The following is a 22662-nucleotide window of genomic DNA, read 5'->3' on the forward strand; positions in this document are numbered from 1 at the left end:
TCCTCCTACCTGGTTCTTCTTTTTTCAAGATTATCTGGTTATTCATGGTCCCTTATAATTCCATATAATTTTTAGGACTAGCTTATCCATTTCTACAAAAAAGGAAGATTAGAACTGTGCTAGCACTTGCATCGAATCCATAAAATCCATTGTTGGAAGTTTTTTTTTTTTTTTTTTTAGGTAACTCAGTCTCCAAACTTGGTATAGGCTATTCAGGTTTTCTTCTTCTTCTTGAACCAGTTTTAACAGTTTGTATGTTTTCAGGAATTTGCCCATTTCATCTAAGTTATGTAATTTGTTGGCATACAACTCTTCATAGTACACTCTTATAACCCTTTTTATTTCTGTAAGGTCAGTAGTAATCGCCTCACTTTCCTTTCTGATTTTATTAACTTGAGCTATCTCTGCTTTTTCCTTGGTCGGTTTATCCAAAATTTATCTATTTTTTTTAATGCTCTCAAAAAACAACTTGGGGCTTTATTGATTCTTTCCCTTGTCTTTCTATTCTTTATTTCATTTATCTCCACTCTGATCTTTAGTATTTCCTTTCTTCTGCCTGCTGTGGCTTCAGTTTGCTCTTCTTTTTCCAGTTTTTTTAAGGTAGAATATTGGTTTATTGACTTGAAACTTTTATTTTTTATAAATATAGGCATTTACAGATATAAATTTCCCTCAGAGAACTGCTTTTTTGGTATTCCATAAGTTTATGCATGTTGTATTTTCATTTTCATTCATCTTTAAGTATTTTCAAATTTCCCTTGTGGTTTTTTTCTTTGATTCATTGGTTATTAGGAATGTATTATTTAATTCCACATATTTGTGATTTTCTCAAATCTCTCTGCTATTGATTTTGAGTTTCATGTGAAACTTTTCACAGTTGTTGATTTTGCATAAATCTACCAGAAGTTGACATTGTGGGCAATTCAACGTAACCCCCATATTGACCACTGCTAGATTCCAAGTGCTTTATGAATTTGCAGACTTGTGTTTTATTCTTCTTTCTTGCCTTTTACTTTTTTAAGAGGCATATGATGCAGACACATGTGTGGGCTTATTAGTTCCCCATTTGTGTTAGAATAAAGACCGTCCCCCAAGAGATGTCCATATCTCAGGGCCTGGAACCTGTGAATCTGTTACCTTATGTGGCAAAGGGACTTTGCACATGTGATTGAGTTAAGGAACTTGATATGGGGAGATTATTGCAGATTTTTTTCAGTGGGATGCCGTGTCATCACAAGGGTCCCAATTAGAGAATGGCGAGAGAGTCGGGGTGAGAAAGGAGACGAGACAGCAAAATCAGAGGGTGTAGTGATGAGCTTTGAGGTTGGAGGAGGGGGCCACCAGCTAACAAAGGCAGGTGGCCTTTAGAAGCTGCAAAAGGGAAAGAAATAGCTTTTCCTCTAGAGCCTCAAGAAGGAACGAAGCTCTGCTGATACTTTGATTTTAGCCCCAACCTCTGGTCTTCAAAACTGTAAGTAAATAAATTTGTGTTATTTTAAAAGCCACTAAATTTTTGGCAATCTGCTACAGTGACAATAGAAACAAATACACCCAGGAATGGATGATTTCATTTAGCAGTTTTTTAAAATTTTGGCAGTTTAGCAAAAGAGAGTAAGGGCTACAGACCTGGCTTATGGAGTCAGATGACCTGAATCCAAACTCTGATGAGAAGCTTTATGAATTGGGCATATTACTTAACCTGCTTGCATTTCAATGTACATTTTTGGTAAAAATGAATCCATCTCAAAAGATTATTGTAAGGATTAAATATGTTAATATAGGTAATACTGTTACAATAGTGTCTGGCTCACAGTAAACACTCAACAAATTTTAGTCGATTTATATAACACGTTGCACATTTCAGCAAATACTATAGTTAGGAAGTAGAATTGTGTTGAGAATTCTGCATTGCTGCTGTCACAGCCATACTAATTGCTTAAAATCAGAGAATGAGCATTCTGAGCAGCTCTACCCAGCACATGCTCCCAGGCTGTAGAGTGCCTGCAGCACTCAGGGAAAGCCCCCATGGCCCCCAGCTGCTGCACCTGCTCCCTTGGGAAGGAGTCTCTCTTTTGTTCCTCTTTCCGTTTCTGAAGAGAACACGACATTGGTGCCATCTGGTTTGGGTCGTTATTTAAACGCAGTTTCATTTCTGTTTATAAAGGTATTAAGTTACTCCAGGCTATATTTGAAACAGTTTCAGGATCAGCATGACTGTACTGTTCCCGGCTTACCCCGAGAGGTTGCTGTTCCCAGTGACTCTCTAAGCTGAAGCACATAGAGGATTTGAAGAGACTGATTCAGGCTTTGTGAGTGGCTGCAACTACGCTGTATGTGTGCATGTGTGTTCACACCGTCTAAGCAGGTGTACACACATTTCAGCTGCAGCATGAGTTGTGTTACAAGACTGGCATAGGCAGCCCTACCTACTGCAAGAGCGATGTGTGAAGTGTGAAACAGATCTTTAATGCTGTGTGAAGCAGGCTCTTTTAAGGTCAACCAGACTATTTCTGGTGAAAACGAAACTATTGCCTAACCCTTCAGGTCACGGAGACTTATGTTGTTGTATCTTTCTCAGTTTTACAGTTTTAGCTCCTACCTTTAGGTCTTTGATTCCTTTTGAGTTAATTGTTATGGATAGTGAGAAGCAGGGGTTCAAATATCTTTTTTTTTTTTTTTTTGCATCAAGATACCCAGTTGTCCCAGAATCATTTGTTGAAAAAACTCTTCTTTCCCCCATTGAATTGTCTTAGCACATTTTTCTAACATTACCCAACTATAAATATAAGGTTGCCTGAGCAACAAGAGAAAAACTCCATCTCAGAAAAAAAAATGCTATTCTGCTTGGTAGGACAATGGAAATCATGTGCTATTTTCTGGTATTTTATCTATGTTGGCTACTTATCCTAAATTGTGATATCAAATGGAAGATTTTTTGCTGAAACGTATTTTTTATTTTTATTTTTTGAGACTGGGTCTTGCCCTGTAACCAGGCAGGAGTGCAGTGGTGTGATCTCGGCTCACTGCAATGTCTGCCTCTCAGGTTCAAGCAATTTTCCTGCCTCAGTCTCCTGAATAGCTGGGACTACAGGCAGGCTCCACCATACCCAGCTAATTTTTTTTATTTTTAGTAGAGACGGGGTTTTACCATGTTGGCCAGGATGATCTCAATCTTTTGACCTCGTGATCCGCCTGCCTCAGCCTCCCAAAGTGCTGGGATTACAGGCGAGAGCCACCATGCCCAGTCGATGAAGTGTCTTATTAAAGTGGTTTCTCGCTTATCCTTCCTAGTCTCTAAATGTCTCTGTGTGATATTTCACTGTCTTCAGGTTCCCCACACATTTTAGAACCTGACAGCGCCTCTGCAATTATCTAAGCTTCTTGTATGCAGGAAGAAACTGAGGCACGGGACACTTCAGGGTCTGCTGCGTCTCTGCCCACAGGCCTTGCTCCCCTGCTGTCTGTTCCACCTCCTGTCTCTGCTCTCCCCAGCACCCACACTGCTGGCAGTGTGTCACTCAACCCAGAGCTCCGAGTTCTAATTATTACAAATTAATCATCCACATGGAATGCCATACCTAACTATATCAATGTGTTCTATGTGTAATTACTAAGAACATCTGATTTTTTCCTTCCTTCCTTCCTTCCTTCTTTCCTTCCCTTCCCTTCCCTTTCCTTCCTTCCTTCCTTCCTTCCTTCCTTCCTCCCCTCCTCCCCTTCCTCCCTCCCTCCCTCCCTCCATTCCTTCTTTCCTTTTTGAGACTGGGTCTCTCCCTGTCACCCAGGCTGGAGTGCAATAGCATGATCATAACTCACTGTAACCTCAAGCTCCTGGGCTCAAGCGATCCTCTCACCTTGGCCTCTTAAGTAGCTGGGACTACAGGTGTGCGCTGCCACACCTGGCAATATTTTTTACTTTGTCATAGAGACAGAGTCTTGTCATGTTGTCCAGCCTGTTCTTGAACTCCTAGGCTCAAGTGAGCCCCTCGTCTCCACCTCCTAAAGTGCTGGGTTTACAGGCATGAGGCGCCGCACTTGGCTGGAATACCTTTTTCCTGACTGGCTTAGGTAAGAGAGTAATTACTTTTTTTGTTGTTTGTTTCTTCAGGGGTGTACTGGGCTACTTTTATTCCAAAACAATAAAAAGGCAACTATGATGATACAGCAATTGATGGCTTATTCTCTTCAGTTTCGTTTGCTGTGAATGAGTGTCCACTACATTCAAGGCCCTGTGATGGCTCCTTGGAGCTACAGAAGCGGCTGGAAAGGGATTTTATTGTTAACAAGGCGGCTAATAGGCTCTCTTTGCCCTTCTCCATGGTACTATCATCCAGTTCATGCCATGGAGTGAGTTTTTCTGAAAAGAAATGGAAGCTATCACCTAAAAGTGGGAGGAAGGCCTGGCTGGCACAGCCGTCATGTCTGCCCACCCAGCCTGGAGGAGTGTTCAAGGTCTAGAACACACCACTGCTGTGGAATATTGCACTTGTGCCGCCCGTTCACCAAAGCTAAGTTTTCCCACTTGTTCTTGAAGTTGAAATTCCACCGAAAGCATTATCATTACATCAGTCCCATTTTCTTTCTTTTTTTAAATTATACTTTAAGTTCTGGGGTATATTTGCTGATCTTGCAGGATTGTTACATACATAGACACATGCCATGGTGGTTTGCTGCATCCATCGCCCCGTCATCTACATTAGGTATTTCTCCTAATGCTATTTCTCCTCTATCCCCTCTCCCCCGCTATCCCTCCCTTAGCTCCCCACCCACCAGGCCCCAGTATGTGATGTTCCCCTCCCTGTGTCCGTGTGTTCTCATTGTCCAACACCTTCTTATGAGTGAGAACATGTGGTGTTTGGTTTTCTGTTGTGTCAGTTTGCCGAGAACGATGCTTTCCCGCTTCACCCATACCCTTGCAAAGGCAGAGTCCCGTTTTCAACGGGGAGCCAGCTCAGCCAGGTGACATCCGAAGTCACCAAATAACCAAAATGGTGACAATTGCATTTAGTTGGTCACAGAGTTAGATCCCTAAGGTTATTTCAATACCATGCCAAGTTCTAAAAGCCTCCAAGAGGTAGGAATCTATGCAACATAAACCACAAAGACCTTGTCTGGACTTGCAAGAGAGAACCAAGAGGTGGCCAGAGGCTCTGTGTCCAGTGCCTTGGATGGTCTCAGGATTATAAAGGTCAGTGACACTGTGAGTCCATTGACGAAGGGTCCATGGTCCTGCTGAGTGGCAGGCGCATGTCACATTCCTGAACACTGCAAATTGGAAATAGGGAGAGTCTTCATGATAAAATCTAGGTTACAGCATTATAAATTGCTCCCAATTATCTTGACAAATGGAACTTGGTGTGAATGATTTACGAGAACATGATATTGTAGAGAAGGGAGAGTTCCAGCAATAGGAACGAGCTGTGCCTCGCCCTTGGGAAACCTCACCTCGGTTCTGGGGCATTAGGTTGCTATGGAATGGCAAGGTTTGATCGCTGTTGATGTCAGGAAAATCCCATTACTACATTCCCATGACTAAGGGAATAAAGTAGAGAAAATGCAATAAGCAACCATCCCAGAAAACCAATGCTCATAACAGTGCTTGTTATTGGACACTGATTTTGGCTTCATGTTGACAAGTGGACATAAACCAGTCAGTAAAATGGTGTTAGCTGCTTTGTTGCTTCATGTATTTATCCAATAAATATTTATTGAATGCATATTGTGTGAAGCCTTGTTCTAAACTCTGGCTATAACCAAGTGGAAAAAGGAAAATCCCTGGTCTCACTGAGTTTTCTAAATAAATATAAATTCATTTTGACCTTTGCATATTTTTACTTTAGTATATCAAGTGGTCCTGGGATGGAATAAAGTACAACATGGATATGAGACATTGGTTTATATCTTGCAGACTGGTGGCTTAGAGCACTTTCTAAAATATATCCGGAGTACCACTGAAAGCTACACATCTGTTTTTTGGTAAATGCAAATCAAGTTACAATACTATTTATACAACGTGATCTCATTTTGCTAAAATATATATACATAGGGGGAGAAAAGCACCAAAAGGCTGTACACTTAAAATTTTAAAACTGCCATGGGATAATGAGGACATTTTATTTTTCTCTTCGGGTTTGTCTCTGTTTTCCAGGTTTAATATGCTGAATGGGCTTTGCTTTTAAACACAAAACACTCTTTAAGGGCTGTAGTTTTTGTTTATTAATTTAAAAATGACATTTAGCATTTGCAAATAGTCTCGGGATTATGACTCATTCCCTACCAGTTCCCTCAAATATTGGGTAAGTAAGATGGCCCTGATGTGCTGGTTCATGCACCAGAACCATCAACAGAACTGGAACTTACAAGCCTAAAAATATTAGGCTGCCCACGTTATTCATTCAACTACATCCTTCCCATTGAGCGAAATGAATGCTAACTTCCTTCTGTGGATCTGGCCTCTTGCAATAGCAGGGCACTGTGGCAAGGGTTTGTTTTAAATCGTTTATTTGGGAAGCGATCCTGACCAGCACAGTGAAGGAGGGGGAAGGAAGGAAAGCAAGGAAGAGAGGGCTACCACTCTGGGCAGCTAGGCACAGTCCTGCTGCGGAGCAAATATGCGGAGAGTATCTGACAGTTGTCTCCCCACAGTAGGGGAGACATCCCTTGTTGATTGGGGGCTGGTCCTAAAGGCATTAATTCCTTAGCACTTCCTGTCTGTCCCATGAGCAGGATAAGCAATCCTTTATAACCAGAGAGAGACCTATGGTATATAAGAGTTTGATATCATAGTGCCGGGCATGGTGGCTCATGCCTGTAATCCTAGCACCCTAGGAGGCTGAGATGGGTGGATCACCTGAGGTCAAGAGTTCAAGAGTTTGGTCTCATAATAGAAATAGGCATCTCTCCAAAGCTTTGTTTATTTCAGAAAAACAACAACAACACTGAGTGATGATTGCCTATCAGGTAAGCGAAACCATGACCGTGGTAAATGGAGAGAGACCCACAGCGAGAGACCCAATCCTTGAGTGGGGCCTTCAGCCACAGACTGAAGCTTCAGGAGACATCTCCAGTGAACTAAAGGGACATGAATTAGAGACGCTGCTGTAATAAATACCTCTAAAGGCTGGGTGCAGTGGCTCACACCTGTAATGCCAGCACTTTGGAAGGCCGAGGTGGGCGGATCGCTTGAGATCAGGAATTCGAGACCAGTTGGTCAACATGGTGAAACCCCATCTATACTAAAAATACCAAAATTAGCCAAGCATGGTGGCAGGCACCTATAATCCCAGCTCCTCAGGAGGCTGAGGCAGGAGAATCGCCTGAACCCAGGAGGCAGATGTTGCAGCAAGCCAAGATCGTGCCACTGGACTCCAGCCTGGGCAACAGACCGAGACTCTGTCTCAAAACAAAACAAACCTCTAAAGTTGCAGTGGCTTACATCATAACATTTTCTTTTTTGCTCATATAAACTGCTTTGCAGGTCCCGCAATTTTTCAGGACAGCTCTGCCTCAAATTTTGTCTATGCTCTCCAATCTCAGGGTCCTCTGCTTCTTAGAGAAAAGAGGTTGTGGAAGGAATTGGGCTAAAGTCATTTAAAGGATGGCGATGCAACGTGGGATATTGTGTGGCCCAGTCTGGTAGTGAGGATGCCACTTAGACACATATTCCGTTTCCCAAAACTCATTCATGAGTCCCTAGCTAACTGCATGGGAAGTCTGGCCTTTCCACATGCTCAAGAAGAGAAGAAAGTTGGGGAGCCTGTAACGGTACCCTGAGGGGCTCCCTGTTGCCTTGTCTGAACGCATGGAGCTCTGGACACATCTGTTACTTACTGGATACTATATTAGAAAACGAGTTTTTTTTATGTAGCTGATTTCAGGTGCAAATGGTTCATGCTGAGGCACCCGGGAGAGACACCGTGGTACACTGTAGCACGTGCTTCGACCTGAGAGAACAACCAAGACCGAATTCTGGACCCACTCTCAACCGAGTATGTGATTTGGGACATGAAAGCCTCTTGATCTGAAAAATAATAGTCTCTTTTGTTATCATAGTCCATGATTGTTAAATATTTTTTAAAAGAGTATATGTTTTTACACACATGTATGCATGCACAACACACATGCCAGCGTAAGAAGCTACAGGCATATAACAAGGCCAGGTGCGGTTAGAACTGGGACTAGGGTTTGCTCTTCTGAGGATTTTGTTGTCTTGTTGAACTCCCGCTTCTATCAATCTTTGCATTTTCTTTCTCCCATCTCGGAAAAGCTGCGCATTAGTGCTGTGGATCTCTGGCGGGCCAGGCAGGTGTGTGTCGTCAGAGGTGAGTGAATGCTGGCAGCAGCTGTGGGTGAAATCCTGTTATAGGTAGACTGGGGTAGAAAACAACACAGGTCTTGTTGTGAAATCCAGAGAAATCACAGACCTGTAGTCAATCTCGTCTCACCCGCAGGCCATAGGCATTTCTGAGTTCTAACGTTTCTCGGGTGAGAGGGGCTTTTGGCTGTTTAATAGACACTGGAGACCAGTAAAGTGCATACCGGTTAGAAGGCTGCATTTTCTAGCTAACAAAACATCGCATGGGGCCAAAGAACAGGAAAGTCTTGTTTCAGTGAGGTTTGGACAATCAAAGAAGTAGAGTGAAGGACCATGATTTCAGAAAACTCAGCTGAAAGAATTGGAGACTGTTACAGAAAGAGTTGCCTATCCACAGCCTCCTTTATTTCAGAAAAAAGACTAAATGATGGTTTCCTATCAGGTATGTGAAACAATGGCCATGTTAAATGGTTTCGGGGACTTTTTTTTATTCTTCCTTTATGTATTTATGTGTTTGTTTTTCTGATTTTACTGATTTACTGGTCACGGGTCAGAATTTATGTTAGACATTGGGTCACCTCTCCTGGCGGCTTCTGTCTGGTCAGAGGAAGCCCATTAGGTCCAGCAGCCCACGAGAATGCCTGCCACATGTTCACCTGGATTGTTCTGAGTAACTGTTGATAAAACAAGGACCCACTGGATTTCTATCTCCAGAGTCACTGTTTTCTGAATTAGAGCAATAATAGTGGAAACTAAGTTTCTGTCTTTTAGGCATCTCAGACGACCAAAATCTGCAATGATTTCCCGTCACTCAACAAGAGGTTATGAGATCCAGTGAGAAATAAAGAGCTGACATAGATTTAGCACGTGCTAAGTGCTCTTCTAAACATTTTATATACATTAACTCATTTATTTCTTCCAACCTCACTACAGGGTAGGCACTATTATAGTCCCCATTCCATTCCATAGAAATGGAAACAGGTGAGACCAAGTAACTTTCCTAGAGGAACTACTTAATCTTCCTGTGTTAATGAATTGTCATTTCATGTTATTGCATTGAAAAGAGCACTACCTAGGCTGGGCGTGGTGGCTCACGCCTGTAATCCCAGAACTTTGGGAGGCCGAGGTGGGTGGATCACCTGAGGTCAGGAGCTTGAAACCAGCCTGGCCCATATGGCAAAACCCCATCTCTACTAAAAACACAAAAATTAGCCCACCTTCATGGTAGGCACCTGTAATCCCAGCTACTCGGGAGGCTGAGGCAGAAGAATCGCTTGAACCTGGGAGATGAAGGTTGCAGTGAGCCCGGATCCCACCACTGCACTCCAGTCTCACAGAGTGAGACTCTGTCTCAAAAAAAGAAAGAAAAGAAAACAGCACTACCTAAAAGAGAATGATTTTTTTTTTTCACCAAAGCATTGAAGAGTTTGGAGTCATGAAATTTGATCAAAAGTATACAGAGACTCTAGTCAGATCACAGTGGTTGATATACAGGGAGACTTTTCATTTCCTCCTTTTATCAAAAATGTAAAATTATCTACCCTGTACTGGTGTCTGAGATGCAGGGATGAGTATGTTTCAAGGAGCTGTTGGGCAGTAGGAAAAAAACTGTAAATGAACACTTATGGCCAGGTGTGGTGGCTCACATCTGTTACCCCTGCACCCTGCATTTGGGAGGCTAGAGGAGAAGATCCTCTGAGCCCAAGAGTTTGAGACCAGCCTTTGCAACACAGTGAAACCCCATCTCTATTATTTATTTACTGTGAAATAGAGTAAAAGTGACAAATAAAACATGTGGAAAGTAGGGAGGGGCAGAGTGGAGGATTGACAGTAATAGCTGTTGCTTGTCACTTACCATAGGTTAATCCTTTCAACCCTTTTGATTATCCCAACTTAAGACCCAAGGAAACTGAGGTAATGAGAAGTTCAATCGTAGGTCCAGGGGTCCCGGGAGAGATGATCCCCTGCGGCCCTGAGTGTCTCTTCCTCACCCTGCAGGTGTGCCTGCCTGATGGCCCTTTACCTGAGCTGTGTCTCTGGGTTGCAGCAGGCAACCTTGAAGGATGATGTAGCATTTCCCCCTGGACAAAGAGAAGGTTCTGTTTCACCTTTTAAAATTTTATTTTTATAGATTCGGGGCTATGTGTGCAGGTTTGTTACATGGATATATTATTGAATGCAAGGTTTGAGTTTCTAGTGTACCCATCACCCAAATACTGAACACTGTACCCAATAGGTAATTTTTCAACCCTCATCCCCCTCCTGACCTCCTCTCCTGGGGTCCTCAATATCTATTATTTACCTCTGTGTACTCAGGTGTACCCCTTGTTTAGCTCCTTCTTGTAAATGATAGCATTCAATATTTGACTTTCTGATTCTTAGTTACTTCACCTAGGACAATGGCCTTCAGCTCCAACCATATTGCTTCAAAAGACATGATCTTATTCTTTTTTATGGCTGCATAGTATTCCATTGTGTATATGTACCACATTTTCTTTTTTTTTTTTAACTTTTAAGTTCAGGGGTACATGTGCAGGTTTGTTACATAGGTAAATTTGTGATATGGCAGTTTATGGTACAGATTATTTCATTACATCTAATATCCATTAGTTATTTTTCCTGATCCTCTCCCTCCTCCAGCCTTCCACCCTCCAATAGGCCCCAGTGTCTGTTGTTGCCCTCTTTGTGTCCATGTATTCTCATCTCTTAGCTCCTGCTTATAAGTGAGAACATGCAGTATTTGATTTTCTGTTCCTGCATTAGTTTGCTAAGAGTGATGGCCTCCAGCTCCAGCCATGTCCCTGCAGAGGACATTATCTCATTATTTTTTTTATGGCTGCATAGTATTCAATGGTGTGAATTATGCCACATTTTCTTTATCCAGTCTATTACTGATGGGCATTTATAATTCATTCATTCATCCATGGACTTAGGTTGATTCCATACCTTTGCTATTGTGAATAGTGCTGTGATACACATATGAGAGAAACTGACTTTTTGATATAACAATTTCTTTTCCTTTGGGTAGATGCCCAGTGGCGAGATTGCCAGGTTGAATGGTAGTTCTGTTTTTAGGTCTTTGAGAAACTGCCACAGAGGTTGTACTAATTTACATTCCCACCAACAGTGCATAAATGTTCCCCTTTCTCCACAGGGAAGTCTTTTTATTCCACTTATTATAAAAGTGGTGATTTCCCAAGCTCAAGCTCAGGGTTCCTCTCCTGTAAGGTGACTGGCCTTGTGCACAGGCATCCACGAGGAGCCGTCTGCATCTCCATCATAAGACTTGGGGGCACAGGGAACCAGCAATTGTGCAGCTCTGCCTACTGCTTTGGTCATGATTAGCAAAGTCCTTTGTCTCTGACCCAAGAGTTCTGTGCCTTCTGCCAGCACCTATGAAAGAGTAACAGCGAACTAGATAGCTTGTATGTGAAATAGAATATCAAACTCTGCACAGTTCTTGACAAGGCCACATAGCCAGTAAGTGGTGGAACCTGACTTTCAACCTGGACAGTTTGACTTAGAAGCTCACCATCTTAAACACTATGAATAAATAAGGCACCAAAGATAGACAACTAACTTCCTGGTAGAGTCAAAACAGATGTTTAAAGACAATGGGGTATTTGGAGGGAATTTTGAAGCATAAATGGGAATTTAGCAGAAGAATAAAGGAGAAAGGACATTCCAGGTAGAAGGAGCAAGGTGCACAAAGGCTGGAAGCCAGGAAGCACACAGATGTTCTGGACACTGCAAGAAGGGAGTCCTAAGACTGCAGCACCTGGTAGAATTTTGCTGGGGACTGGGGTGAGAGATGAGGTTGGAGAGACAGGCAGAGGCCAGAATAAGATGGGTATGTGTGCCTACTTATCTTGTAGAAAGCTTTTTAAGAATTATAGGCAGGCTGGGTGCAGTGACTCACCCCTGTAATCCCAGCACTTTGAAAGGCTGAGGTGGGTGGATCACTTGAGGTCAGGAGTTCAAGACCAGCCTGGCCAACATGGCAAAACCCCATCTTTACTAAAAATACAAAAATTTGCCTGACGTGGTGGCAGGAGCCTGTAATCCCAGCTACTCAGGAGGCTGATGCAGGCGAATCTCTTGAACCCGGAAGGCAGAGATTGGGTTCAAGTGATTCTCCAGCCTGGGAGACAGTGAGACTCTGTCTCTTAAAAAAATTATAGGTAAGAAAGTGACACTATCAGATTTGTGTTTTTGAAAGATCCCTTGGGAATGTTGTTTAAGATGAATTGGAGAAGTCAGTGAGATCAGGTTAGAAGCAATTGAAGTGATCTAAGTAAGATGTGATGAGGACCTGAACTTTGTAGCATGTAGAATTTAAGTGCTGAAATTTTAATTTAATGCCTAATGATAGCAGTAATTAGCTTGCAATTACTCCAGCCAGAGAAGTTGTATTTTTAATTCCCAAGTCTTGATCTTTTTACTTTATACAAGAAGTAGGAGAAGGTCAATTGAGTAAAGTGATCTTATTTCTTTTAATTTTAGACAAGAGACTAATGAGGAGGAGCTGAGTGTCTCCCATCCTAAGACTGAGGTAAGCACACATGATGCTAAGAAATCTTTATTCATTATCTTTCCTCGTTATGGCAAAGAAGAATGGAAAATACTAATAGGAACTCCCACCCAAAGCAGAGATTCTTGATCCTTTCTGAGCCCAGCCCTCTTGGCTAGAGTATCATATCCCATAAGCAAACACAACTTGCTTTTTCTTCTTCTCCTTCTTAAGGAAAAACTCTGAACAACAAGGATCATTATGGACACAAGTTTAGGGATACTGGTGGTGGTGTTGAGGATGGCGACTTCATCGGCTCTGGTGATGCGATGTGGATAATCTGTTCTTAGTTCACAGTGTTCATAGCCTTTAAGTTTAGTTATTGGAAATTACAGTTCAAAGTATTGTTGGTGAAGATATGCTTCACTGCACATGGTAGGCTTAGGAAAACAATCCACAGTAAATGAAATTAATGGTGATGAAACTAAACAAACTGTGGTTTGTTAAAAAGCAATGATACCAGCCATTGGAAAATTTAACTTGGGCAGGATACCCTAAATTGCCTAACATCCATGAACTCTTCCTCCTTCCTAACAGAACCCAGTTTATTGAGAAATATATTCTCTTCCACACAACCAAGCCTCTTGAGAGAGGCTAGCCTATCCCTAGCTCCATGCAGTAGATTTTAGTTTGTCTGAATAATCCAATTCTCCTTGATGGTGACTGGCTTAGGAATGGCCAGGTGACAAAAACTCTTCTTCTGAACATTGCTGTGTTTAAATGTAAAACCTGGAAATGGCTTATCTATCTTGCAACCTTGAGAGGTGCTGGCCTTAGGACAAAGCTGGTGCAGAGAGGAGAAAGGGCCAAGGGAGACCCAGAGAAGCAGAGCTACTGTAACCTTGGACTTAAGTATTGTGTATGTGAAAGGAAGGTTTAAAAGCCAAAGGATGGTTGTCCATCTTTAGATCATCTCTTGGCAGAGGGTAGAGTCTAAACATTGCTCTGAGGCCAGGCATGATGGCTCACACCTGTAATCCCAGCACTTTGGGAAGCCAAGGTGGGCGGATCACCTGAGGTCAGGAGTTCAAGACCAGCCTGACCAACGTGGTGAAACCCCATCTCTACTAAAACTACAAAAATTAGCCAGGTATTGTGGCGGGCACCTGCAATTCCAGCTACTCAGGAGGCTGAGACAGAAGAATGGCTTGAACCTGGGAAGTGGAGGTTGCAGTGAGCCGAGATGGTGCCATTGCACTCCAGCCTGGGTGACAGAGTGAAACCCTGTCTCAAAAAAAAGAAAAAAAAAAAGCATTTCCCTGAAAATGACTGGTGATACCTCACTCCTGCAGAGTGGCTGATGGGCAGAATGTCCTATTATAAGTATTCCCAGTAATAGCTACATTGCTATTTGTTGAACACAAGCAATAGGAAAAACACACTGCTAAATGATGACTACCAGGGGACAGGTTATTATAATTGTGGCAATTTAGAAAAGACTCTCATGAACTTACCTCAGCTTAGAACGCAGAAACAAGTAAAAAGCCCCTTACTGTCCTTTTCTCAATTTCTCTATATTGACTTTCACCCAGGACACCTGTCTACATTCTACATTAAAAATGTGGACTGTCTCAGCAAAGCCAACAATCTGTTCTTCAATTTTTATCAACCAGTGGGTGGTATTTCATTCTCTCTTTGCATTATCACTGGAGAGAATTTGTGAAAACTTACATGCCTGGAAGTCCAGGATCCTGGGAAGCCATTGGTGATCTTTTCCTCTGTTGGGCTGTCTAGTTGTCTTCTTCTCCCTTTTTTAATATTGAATGTTTGAAATGTCCCAAAATCTTAGGAGAGAAGCCATCCTGTCTAAAGGAATTATATTGTCGGCTCTTTCTGGTTTTAACACATAGAGACTTTCTCTTATTTCAGGTAGTGACTTGTCATTTAAAAGAAAAAGAACAGAAAATAGAGGAATCAGGAAAGCATATCAGTAGCTAAGCAGCCACAGCCACTACTTAACAGAAAAAAGAACAATGGCTTCTTATCGTCAGGACACACCACCAGCATTAATGACCTATCAGGAACTCTGGGGACCAGACATCTTTGTGTGCGCTCGGAATTGGACATCTGTCACTCCCTATGCATGATTGCCGCACTGTGACTTTGTTTCTTTTATATCTGGTTTTCCCATCTGCTGCCTCTGAAAGGTAGTTGTCCTTTATCTGTGGGGGATACATTCCAAGACCCCCAGTGGATGCCTGAAACCACAGATAGTACTGAACCCTACAAACACTGTTTTTTTTTTAATCTGATAACCAAGAGAGCTACTAAGTGACTAGCAGGCAGGTATCATAGACTGTAAATATGCTAGACAAAAGGATGACTTACATCCTAGGCAGGAAGGAGAAGGACAGTATAAAATTTCTTCCCACTGCTTAGAACAGCACATGATTTAAAACCTATGAATTGTTTATTTCTGGAATTTTCCATTTCATAACTTCAGACTGCAGTGACTTTGGGTATCTGAAACCTTGGAAAGCAAAACCATAGACAAAGGGTGACTATTGTATATAGAATTCTAGGTTGATAGTGTGTTTTTCTCTTAATAATTTGAAGTTATCATTTCATTGTCTTCTGACTTGCATTATTTCTGATAGGAAGTCAGTTGTTAATCTCATTATTGACACCACATTGTTTTTACTATATTTTTTCAAACTCTGACTTAATTGGATAGTTTCTATTAACCTGTGTTCAGGTTTGCTAATGCTTTCTTTTGAAAATTCAAATTGCTGTTATTGTCATCCAGTGAATGTTTTATCACGGACATTGCATTTTATCATCCTAGAATTTCCACTTTGTCTTTTTTTTAAGAGTTCTCTTTTCTCATCTGACATATCCCTATCTCTTACCCATTAGATCCACATTTTTCTATAAATTTGTTTAAAATGTATATAATAGTTGCTTAAATAATCTTGCACCTAGTTCCAGTAACTGGGTTTAACTATGGGTCTGCTTCTATTGACTATGCGTTCTTTTAATTATCGGTGAGTATGTATTATATCTCTGCATGCCTCATAATTTTTTATTATACCTAAAATATGCGTATAAAAATACAATTAAGATTGAAATATAATAATGTTTTGTTGTTTTTCCCCAGAGAACATAAGCTCTTTCCCTCTGTCTAACAGGGAGAAGGACTAATTATTCAGATTCCTTTTAGAGTCAAATTGGCTGAATCTTTAATTAGATTGAGATCTCTTATGCTTAGACCAGCCCTCACTCTCATAGTACTATTATCTTTTAGATATTACCAATATTTGAGTGGATGAGCTTCCACTTTAGCTATTTTTAACTTACTTTGGATTCCCAGTTACACAAAAGGCTGAGGTGGGAGAATCACTTGAGCCCAGGAGGTTGAGGCTACAGTGAGCTGTGATTGTGCCACTGCATTCCAGCCTGGGCGACAGAATGAGACCCTGTCCTCCAAAAAAAAAAAAAGTCAAGGACCCATGTGAGTTTCATAAATAAAAAGAGTAGGTTATCCCTATGTTATGAAATAGGACATTAGCAATGTATATTACTCACAGACTTGTATTCATGATCGCTGTTAGCCCCCTGGGAAAGTATAATTTTTATTTTTTTTGGAGTTTTTCTTGACGTTACCATGGGAACAAAAGGCTTTTATGCCATTCTGAAGTGAAAGTCTGAACCAAACATTTAAAAAAAAAAACATAAAATCACTAGAAGAAAATATGGCATCTTTTTAAAAAATAATCTTAGAACAAAAAGTCCTTTCAGAGCCCATAACATTCCCTTTGAATATTATGAATTGATATTCCCTTGGAATCCAAGCATTGTGAAAGTACATGGGTCTTTGTAGTTTTGCCCTGCATCTTTGCCCTTTCTTCACTGACACTTTTTTGGTCAAAGTTTGAGCGTAGTGGTGGTGATGATGTGAAAGTGATTGGCCTAACTTGTTTTTGCGATTAGCATACTCTTATATTGCACTCCACACATCCAGGCTGCACCGTCATGTATAGTTCAGCTGCTTTTTTCTCCTCCTTGCAAATCTCTGCCTAGGCCAACCCTTAGATGCCTAGATTAGAAACTCATGTCAGGAATAGAAGAGGAATGGAAGCTGTCCTGGCTTTCTCTTTGCCAACGAAGGGCTCATGTTTCCAAAATTCAGTTCATTAAGTCTTCTTTTGACTGCTGATCTTTGTTAGCCCCATGGGAAAGTATAATTTTTATTTTTTCTGAGTTTTCCTTGACGTTACCATGGGAACAAAAGGCTTTCATGTCCTTCCGAAGTGAAAGTCTGAACCAAACATTTAAACTTAAAAAAAAAAAAAAAACCATAAAATCACTAGAAGAAAATATGGAAGATATTTAAAAAGTAATCTTAGAACAAAAAGAAAATCCTTTTTGAGCAAGACACAAGCCTCAGAAGCCATAAGAAAAATAATTTAATCAACCTTTATCTTTTTATCCCTTTCTCTCTCTATGTATATGATATATATATATATCTTAAACTTGGCCAGGTGTAGTGACTCATGCCCTTTAATCCCAGCACTTTGGAAGGCCAAGGTGGGTGGATCACTTGAGGTCAGGAGTTTGAGACCAGTCTGGCCAACATGGTAAAAATGCAAAAATTAGCTGGGCGTGGTGGCACGCTCCTGTAGTCCCAGCTACTCTGGAGGCTGAGGCAGAGGAATCGCTTGAACCCAGAAGGCAGAGGTTGCAGTGAGCTGAGATTGCGCCACTGCACTCCAGCCTCAGCAACAGTGAGACCCTCCCATCTCAAAAAATAATAAATAAATAAATAATATATACATATCTTAAACTTGAACATGGTAAAATATATTAAAGCCACAGGACGAACTGAGAAAAAAATTGCAACACAAAAGATAAAGATTACCTTATAAAACTTATTAAGATACTTTTGTAAATAATAAAAAAATGGACAAAGGCAGGTAGGTAACATAAAAATCATTATATACAGAGTTCTGGGATGAAATGATGCTCAAACATGCTGACAATTAAGAACTACAAATGGAACCGAGACATGGTTTTCTTTAACCAGTCACCTTGACAAAGTTAGGTGGTAGCAAGGGCATGAGGAACCAGCACATGCACACATGCTAGATGAGAGTGTAAATTAGCACCGCTTCCTTGCATGTGTTTGTTTCGTGTTAAGATAGAGTGTTATTTGGTGATATCTAACAAATTAGAAAATGAATACACCCTTTGACCCAGAAATTTCAGTTTTAGGAATTTATTCTGCAAAAATTCTGAAAATGCACATAAAGATGTATGTAAAAGCAAAGCCATTGCCACACTGTTTGCCACGGCAAGAACAGAAACTGAAAATAACATGAATATCCATAATCAAGGGCTGGTTAAAATGTATATATAGCACATCATTCCAGTGGAATACTCCAGAACTGGAAACAAATGAATAGAGCTGTGTGTGCTGATACAGAAAGATTGTTGAGGTGTGTCACCAGGTACAAAAATCAAGACGTATACATAGAATAATATGACGTATATGTCCCCATTTGTATTGAAAAGCAGATCTACGTTGTGTGGTTGCAGGGACAGTATCTGGAAGGTACACCAGGAACTGCTGAGGAATGGGACTAGGATTCTGAGATGAAGGGGGTTTGCTTTTCATTTTAGGAGGTATTATTGCTTGAATTTTTAAAAAATCAAGGCCTAGCCAGGTGCGATGGCTCATGCCTGTAATCTTAGCACTTTGGAAGGCTGAGGTGGGTGGATCACTTGAGTCTAGTAGTTTTGAGACCAGCCTGGGCAACATAATAAGACGCTGTCTCTACAAAAATAAATAAATAAATAAAAAGGCTGGGAGTGGTGATGCGCACCTGTGGTCCCAGCTACTTAAGAGGCTGAGATGGGAGGACCACTTGAGCCCAGAAAGTTGAGGCTACAGTGAGCTGAGATTGTGCCAGTGAGACCCTGACTTACAAAAAAAAAAAAAAAAAAAAAGTCAAGGGTCACATGATTTTCCTAAATCAAGGGAGTAGGTTATGACTATGTCACAGAATAGGACATTTAGCAATGTTTGTTATTCACTGACTTATATTCATGGCAGACCACATCACACTCCCTTTGAACATTCATATTGAGCCTGTTACAAAGCATTTCACATAGGAAAAGCAATGTGTGAAATCAATGAGCAAATGAAACTGTGAATTTATTGACAGTATCCATGAGATATGCAGAGTCTTCTGATAGCCTCAGAATGCTGATCAATTTAGCAAACCTCAGTCTTAAAGTTGGCCAGATAACTGCTTATTTTGCTGAAGTCAGCAAAAAAGCTAAGAGTTGTGAAACCTTTGAAAAAGTGTCAATGAACTTTTACTTTCAGATGGGGCCGAGCTGTTGTTCTAGAAGGAAAAACGATGTCTTGTCCTGGGTGAACCAGAACAGTGCTTCCGAAATCAAGGAGCGTGGCCCAGAGAATCCAGCCCGTGTTCTGTTGTTTCTGCTTCCTCAATAATGAGCACCGGCCTTCAGTGAGTTCCTTTTCCTTGCTGGGTTTCATTTGTAAAATGTTGACTAATGGCTAAGGGAGTTTATTCCTGCAAAATCACCTCATTAGAAGAGAAAAAAGGCAAAAGGGCGGGCGTGGTGACTCACGCTTGTAATCCCAGCACTTTGGGAGGTTGAGGTGGGCAGATCACGAGGTCAGGCATTTGAGACCAGCCTGACCAACATGGTGAAACCCCATCTCTACTGAAAAAAAAATTATACATATATATATATATATACACAAAAAAATTAGCTGGGTGAGGTGGTGTGCACCTGTAATTGCAGCTACACAGGAGGCTGATTCAGGAGAATAATTGAAGCTGGGAGGCGGAGGTTGCAGTGAGCCGAGAGCATGCCATTGCACTCCAGCCTGGGTGATAGAGCAATACTTCATCTCAAAAAAAAAAAAAAAGGAAAATACAAAACAAAATTAAACATAAGCAGCACGTTCCACATTTTAGACTTACTTAGATTCCTATCTTTGTACCACAATCCTAATGTTAATTCACTTTCTCAAAGGTGTCCGGCTAGGATGGGTTTTGATCATCCATGGAATTGCTGGCTCTATAAGCTTTGGCTACTTTGATGACTGGAGGTAGAGAAGCTCAGAGACATGCCTTAATTACATGTTTCTTGTGTTCCCACATGACGTGTGGATAGATAGGTGCAGAGCTATTGTATGTATGTATGAATATACAAAATATGGATATATTTTGTTTCAAATTTCATCTCATTCGTTTAGTTGCAGAAATATTTATCTGATGGGTTCACTGGGGTAATCATTTAGAACTCCTGAACTTTAGCAAAAGCTATAAGAAAGTCCAAATTCTTTTTCTTAAAACTTCAAATAAGGTTCCCCAGTGAGTCTGGGGAAGGCCATGGCATTGTCAGAAAAGCCATGGCACATCGTCTGGGGGGGTTCCTGCACGTCACTGCTGAACAGCCAATTTGCTGTGAACACCATCGATCGTCAGATTCGCAAGACTCTGCGCTGGGGACACGGTGAAGATGAACCGTGGTTCATTCCAGGGGTTAGTTAAGTTCTGAAACTGGAAAGTGAACAACCATTTATCAGTAGGCAAAACAGAACTGTGCCGAAACACAGCCAGCGAGAGTTCAATTAGGCCGAGACAAATCGCTGGGAAAGGAAGGGATGGCGCTCTGCACGGGGCACAGGCACCAGCTCCTTAGAAACGGCTGCTGCAAAGCCACCGAAGTGAAGGCTCTGCTGAGCCTGTCCCCAGCCCCACCCGGTGGAGAAGCCACCCACCGAGGGACAAAGCCAGGAAGCCAAGGCAGCTTTCTCTGCCACAGGAAGTGAGCTTGTAGCAGCAAGCCTGGTTTAAATTCATCTAAGGACAGAAACAGGGAAGCTTCTTGGGGAGCTGTTCTGTGTTCTCAGCGTGTTTGATTATTTGGCAAGAAATACAATGGAAAAGCCTCTCCTATCAAACACACAGGACGTTTTTATTAAGTCATCCTTCCTTTTTACTGGATCAAATGGTTTTTAAAAATGGGATTTCTGATTCAATTAAATGATGTGGGGAAAACTTGGGAGCATCCAATTAAGCTTATTTTTCTCTGGTCCTTTAAAATTTTCTTCCCCCATTTTTTGGATGTTTTATAATGTACCTCATGTATTAATACAGTAGCGCATGGTCATTCTCTTTAAATAAATAATTATAAATTTAATGGGAAGCTTAGGCTTGATTATATTATAATTTTTTACAGATAGAGATATGAGGCAATAAAAATTTTTGGAGGCCAGGTGTGGTGGCTGGTGCCTGTAATCCCAGGACATTAGAAGGTTAAAGCAGGGGGAATGCCTGAGGCCAGAAGTTTGAGGGCAGTCTGAGCAACACAGCAAGACCTTTGTCTTTAAAAAAAAAAAAAAAAAAGAAATTAAATTAAAACATTAGGCCGGGGGAGGTGGCTCATGCCTGTAATCCCAGCACTTTGGGAGGCTGGGGCCGGTTGATCACCCGAATTCAGGAGTTTGAGATGAACCTGACCAATATGGAGAAACCCCGTCTCTACTAAAAATACAAAATTAGCTGGATATGGTAGCGCATGCCTGTAATCCAAGCTACTTGGGAGGCTGAGACAGGAGAATTGCTTGAACCCGGGAGGCGGAGGTTGTGGTGAGCTGAGATCGTGCCATTGCACTCCAGCCTGGGCAACAAGAGCAAAACTCCATCTCAAAAAAATAATAATGAAAAATAAAAATAAAACATTAGCTAGACATGGTGGTACGTGCCTGTAGTTCCAGCTGCCTGGGAGGCGGGGGTGGGAGGATCACTTGAGCTGGCCATTTAAGGCTGCAGTGGGTTGTGATCGCCACATTGTACTTCAGCCTTGGATGACAGAACAATACCCTGTGTCCAAAAATAAAAATAAAATTGGAGACCACTACTTTAGAATTTAGAGTCAGAAACACGGCTTCTACCACTTGTTCCTTCCTACTTAGGAAGTGACACTCCGAGGCGAGGGCTCTCTGGATACCGTGATAACTGGGGCACCGTCATAGTGCAGACAAATGTTATGACATGTTTTGATAGAAAAACGCAAAAATAAGAGTTCAAGGGGAATAAAAAGAAAGACTCAATGCAAGTTATGAGTATAAGCATGTAAAGTAAGAATGGGAATTAAAACAGTTTTACATTTCAGGTTATGTAACTATTTACTCATAAAATGCTTTTTCAAAATTACCCATTTTCCTGTAGACAATACTTGTGTATGACATCCCTCAAACCTCCACCCTGGCTCCCCGTTTCCTTTATGAAACAGAAGTTGCTGTGATGAAAAGTGATAATTAATATAAGTGGTTACAGTTAGACTAAGAATAATAGTGACAGGGAAATACAAACTGTAATTGTTTTTGTTTTTCAAGGAAAAAGAGTAGTTTTTTTAGTGGCTTTCAAACATTTTGGTCTATGTCATCTTTAAACTCATAAAACATTATTCACAATCCTAGAGCTTTTTTTAATATGTGTGTTGATATTTGCCATGTTAAAAATTAGCACCAAGATTTAAAAATTACCCATTTTATGGGGTGGAGAGGTCCCCACATCTTGGATTCCAATTCCTACCTCTGCTCTGTGCTCCTGCAGAGAACCCCGGAGTGGCTGAGTGCAAGGCATGTTTAGCTTGCAAATGGCTTGCCCAACCCACCAGCCATGCCTCACCTCCAATTTATCTCACTTTCAGGTCGTTTGACTTGTTTGTTGAACAGGGTATTTTTATACTGAATTCTTCTTGGACTATGGAGGGAAAATCAATCATGGAT

At 41.3% G+C, this 22662-nt stretch overlaps 1 long non-coding RNA gene across 2 annotated transcripts; it reads left to right on the forward strand.

Annotated features, from left to right (window-relative positions):
• Positions 1 to 616: 616 nt before the first annotated feature.
• Positions 617 to 19492, forward strand: LOC116536418. Of its 2 annotated transcripts, XR_004262619.1 has the most exons (4): positions 617 to 1471; positions 5841 to 5976; positions 12818 to 12866; positions 19213 to 19492. It is a non-coding gene; the product is annotated as an uncharacterized LOC116536418 (long non-coding RNA). The 2 variants fall into 2 exon arrangements; XR_004262618.1 differs by lacking the exon at positions 5841 to 5976.
• The last annotated feature ends 3170 nt before the right edge of the window (positions 19493 to 22662 follow it).

This window comes from Sapajus apella, unplaced genomic scaffold, assembly GCF_009761245.1.
Source record: "Sapajus apella isolate SASKATOON/1434 unplaced genomic scaffold, GSC_monkey_1.0 scaffold100, whole genome shotgun sequence".
NCBI lineage: Eukaryota > Metazoa > Chordata > Mammalia > Primates > Cebidae > Sapajus > Sapajus apella.